Genomic DNA, 4,874 nt, shown 5'->3' with positions numbered 1-4,874 from the left:
AGGATGGTCTCGATCTCTTGACCTCGTGATCCACCCGCCTCGGCCTCCCAAAGTGCTGGGATTACAGGCGTGAGCCACCGCGCCCGGCCTTGATTTAGATTTTCTATGTTGTATAAGGTAGAGATCCACTTTCATTGTTTCACATGTGAATTGGCAGTTATCCAAGCACCATTTGTTGAAGAGATTGTTCTTTCTACCTTGAATTGTCTTGCTGGCCCTTGTCAAAAATTAATTGGCCATAGGTATATGGCTTTATTTCTGTACTCTCAATCCTACTCTATTGATCTATGTGTTTATCTTTATGCCAGTAGTGCACTGTTTTTATTATCGTGGTTTTGTAGTATCTTTAGAAATCAGATTTGGCCTCACGCGATGGCTCACACCTGTAATCCCAGCCCTTTGGGAGGCCCAGGTGAGCAGATCACCTGAATTCAGGAGTTCGAGACCAGCCTGGCCTACATGGCCAAATCTTGTTTCTCATAAAAATACAAAACTTCACCAGACATGAAGGCGGGCACCTGTAATCCCACCTACTTGGTGAGGCTGAGGCAGGAGAATCACTTGAGTCAGGGAGGTGAAGGTTGCAGTGAGCCCAGATGGAGCCAGTGTACACTAGATGGGGCTGCAAGATTGAAACTCCGTCTCAAAAAAAAAGCGCTCCATTTCTGTACAGTACATAATGCTGTTTGAAAGCATTATAAGTGTTGCTAAATTACACATCTCCAAGGCATATCAAGTGAAAAAAGCAGAATGTAAAATAGTGTGTATGTTACATTTTACATAACTAGAAAGGAAAAGTATATTATTTATATTTGCACCGATTACAGAAAGAACATCAAGGAGAATGCATAGGAAACTAAGAATTGTCATATATGGGAAGTAGTGCTGAGAACTGAGCAGATGTGGGATATGAGGAAGAAGAAAATCTTCACATTTAGTTACTGTTTATGTGAATATATTAACTTACATATATGTATAGGTTGTATGTATATATATATCTCTCTCTCAATTTTTAATGGGTCAAAAGAAGCTCTCTTTTTTACATTCTTACTGTGTTGATATGAAAAATTCTTGTCCCTCATTTTTTTTTTTTTAGATGGAGTCTCACTCTGTCATCCAGGCTGGAGTACACGCCACAATATTGGCTCACTGCAACCTCCGCCTCCTGGGTTCCAGCGATTCTCCTGCCTCAGCCTCCTGAGTAGATGGGACTACTGTGCATGTCACAGGCTAATTTTTTTATTTTTTAGTAGAGACAGGGTTTCACCATATTGGCCAGGCTGGTCTTCAACTCCTGACCTCAGGTGATCCACCCGCTTCAGCCTCCCAAAGCGCTGGGATTACAGGCGTGAACCACTGCGCCTGGCTTGTCCCTCATTTTAAAATCATGTTTCCTCTTGCACTGCACTGAAGAGAGGAAGATAACCGAGGATAGACAGTAGGAAATGTAAGTAGGTTTACAATTTCTTGTTTTGCTAGTTTTTCTATTGCTGCTTTAACAAACTACCACAAATTTAGTAGCTTAAAACAACATCCATTTATTATCACCCAGTTCTGTGCATTAGAAGTCTGGCAGGGTGTCATCAAACTAATACCAAGGTTTCAGCAGGCCCAGCCATGTCCAGTATAAAGGCTCTAAAGGAGACTTCGTTTCCAAATTCACTCAGGTTGTCCTGCAGCTGTGGGACTAAGATAGAGGTTCAGAGGTTGTTCGCAGTTTCTAGCAGATGCTCGAGTTATCTGGCTGCTGGCTCCCTTCATCTTCAAAGTGAGCAACGGCCTGTGGAATCCTTCTTATACTTAAATCTGTATGTATCATCTGATATACAATGGACTAAGTAGTAGGTACTCTTTATTAATTCATTCTTTAAAAATCCTCTTTCTCAGTTATCAGAAAAAAACAAAACAACAAACAAACAAACAGAAAATACTCTTTTTTCAGTTGCTGACTGTGAGCCACTTAGGGTTCTTGGCCGCACAACGCAACTGAGCGAAACAGAGGGAGGCCCTTCCCTTTGTGATTCACCCACTTTGTGGCTGACTGTGTTTTTGAGCCATTATTTACCTCATTTTTTATTGCTAATGCCACTTTCATAGCAATCCATGTTTTTAAATAAGAGAAGGGTAAAAATATGTTCGGAGGCAGAGGATTGAAGGAACGAATGTAAATAAGACAACGTGCCAGGCACACGGGAACCCAGTGATCCGACTCCGAGAAAAGCACAGGACGGGAAGAGTGAGGTGCTAAGACTTAGAGTAACCCTGGAGGCTCTGGCCCCCCTATCCCCCACCACGCACTCCATTTTCATCAATCAAATTTCTTATTAGTTTATTTATGTTTTTTTTGAGAGCGTTTTACTCTTGTTGCCCAGGCTGGAGAGCAATGGCGCGATCTCGGCTCACCACAGCCTCCGCCTCTGGGTTCAAGCGATTCTCCTGCCTCAGCCTTCCGAATAGCTGGGATTACAGCCATTCGCCACCACTCCCGGCTAATTTTGTATTTTTAGTAGAGACCAGTTTCTCCATGTTGGTCAGGCTGATCTTGAACTCCTGACCTCAGGTCATCCGCCCACTTCAGCCTCCCAAACTGCTGGGATTACAGGCGTGAGCCACCGCGCCCAGCCTCGTCAATCAAATTTCAAACCTATCGCTTTTATAATGTATGTTCAAAAATTATTTAATGAATTGTAAATGGCTTGGTAAGGGCCACATAGAGAACGGATGTCAAATATAAGCCAAAGGCAAACCACGGATCCGTTTTAACGCTGAGCAGTTGTGGTTGCAAGTCTGGAGCTTGGCAGAAATCAACTGCCACGAGTATGGCTTTTCTCCACAAAGAACAAACCCTCGCCCTCAACGCGAGAAACACAGCAGTTTAACCAACTAAGCGGCCAACTAGGGGAACAATCAATACTGTCTCTCTCAAAAGCTTAAAATCTGCCAAAATAGTATTATCTCAAAAAGTTTTCCTTTTTTCCTAAATAATACAAGAAATTATCGAATTCTTATTTTCCCCTTTCCTAAGAGCTCCCACCCACCTCATTGAATTTCTTTAAAAACTCCTCCTGGCCGAGCACAGTGGCTCACGCCCGTAATCCTAGCATTTCGTGAGGCAGAGGTCAGTGGATCCCCTGAACCTGAAGTCGGGAGTTCAAGACGAGCCTGGCCAACATGGTGAAACCCTTCTCTACTAAAATACAAAAATTAGCCAGGCCTGGTGGCACACACCTGTAATCCCAGCTTCTAGGGAGGCTGAGGCAGGAGAATTGTTTGAACCCGGGTGGCGGAGGTTGCAGTGAGCTAAGATCGCGCCATTGCACTCTAGCCTGGGCTACAAGAGAGAAACTCCGTATCAGGAAAAAAACAAACAAAAAAAAACTTGGAAATAGAATGGTTGTTTAGCTAGTGGAGACACATTTACAAATGGATATGCAGGGCTTGGGAGTTGGATGTAAGACCGTAGTATACAAGCGAGGTGTGGTCAATTTAAAAAAAATTGCCTGTCTAGCTCATGCACCTACATTTATAAACGGATAGGCAAGTCTCCTGAGTTGGATGCATAACGTAAGTTTACAAGTGAGGTGTGATCGGTTTAAAATAAAAGTGGAATAAAAAGGTGAACCCAACACAGTGGCCCGTACGGGGATCGAACCCGCGACCTTGGCGTTATTAGCACCACGCTCTAACCAACTGAGCTAACCGGCCACCTCGGTGGGAGGACCTCTTCTTATGTCTATTTAAATCATACGTGATGCATTTCCACTGATGTTTGCTGTTACTATATATATATATACACACACACACATTTTTTTTTTTTTTTTTTTTTTTTTAAGAAAAGGAGACCTCCCCTCTGCAGGCACAAGTAAACCATGCTTTTTCAGGGAAAATAGCCTGAAACCAATGACTGTTACCGTAGAAAACTCAGATTGAACGTCCCCAAGCAGGGCTTCCTCCCCCCACCAGGTGAAGGAACCAGCTCCGGGCTTGCGACCGCGGCTATTGCCTCCCGGAACCGCTGCGGGGTCGCAGGACCCGGAGGGTACAGATTCCTCTCTGCTCCTTGAGACCACTCCAGGCAGGTGGGCTCGGGCCTGGGAACCTGGGGACGTGCGTCCTGTCGCCTCCTGGCCTCGCGGTGGCTCTGCGGCCACCAGGTTCCCGAGATTCCCAGCTGTGCGTCCTAAGCTTGCAGGCCCCGCAGTCCCCGCCGGGCAGCGCGCACTTGGCGATGCTCGAGTGCCGGGCTGGGATCCGCGGAGACGAGAGGACCAGCAGGACTGCTCCTTGCAGGAGCCTCTCACTCCTTCAAGACTCAAATCTAAGACAAGGGACGTCACCATTATCTACTCCAATGACAAACGCTGATATGGGGGGTGACTGAGCCCAGACCGGTCAGGCACTTCAGAGGAAGGAGGCGGTAAATCTCTGCCCTTGCGATGGACTCCACTGTCCGGGGCCTGACCCACCTGCTGGCCGTGGGAAACCCGGGGAGGGGCCCGCAGAGTCCCCGAGGTACCCTCTGCCTGCTGCCTGGTGCACCCTACCACTCTCCCATTTGTTTTCTACTTTTCCACTCCTTTGAGTCATCTGAAGTTAATCAGTCCTGCCTCTCTCTCTCTCTCTCTCTCTCTCTCTCTCTCCCTCTCCCCCCCCCACCCCCCCGTCTCTCCCTTTCTCTCCTCTCCTCTCTTCTCTCTCCTCTCTCTCCTCTCTCTCTGTGTGTGTACACATTGTTTAGAAGTTAAGTAGGCTGGGCATGGTGGTTCACACTTGTAATCCCAGCACATAGGGAGGCAGAGGCAGGCAGATCATTTGAGGCCAAGAGTTCAAGACCAGCCTGGCCAACATGGCAAAACCCCATACCTACTAAAAAT

The 4,874-nt window shown here is 46.3% G+C and overlaps 1 non-coding gene and 1 pseudogene across 1 annotated transcript; both read right to left on the bottom strand.

Moving 5' to 3' along the window:
• The window catches only part of LOC108298204, an 18,261-nt pseudogene that overhangs the window by 8,062 nt on the left and 5,325 nt on the right, over positions 1 to 4,874 (bottom strand).
• On the bottom strand, positions 3,632 to 3,705 carry TRNAI-AAU. The gene has a single exon. It is a non-coding gene; the product is annotated as a tRNA-Ile (tRNA).

Source organism: Cebus imitator, unplaced genomic scaffold (genome assembly GCF_001604975.1).
Source record: "Cebus imitator isolate Cc_AM_T3 unplaced genomic scaffold, Cebus_imitator-1.0 Scaffold918, whole genome shotgun sequence".
Taxonomy (NCBI): Eukaryota; Metazoa; Chordata; class Mammalia; order Primates; family Cebidae; genus Cebus; species Cebus imitator.
This window is presented reverse-complemented; position numbering and strand designations above follow the sequence as displayed.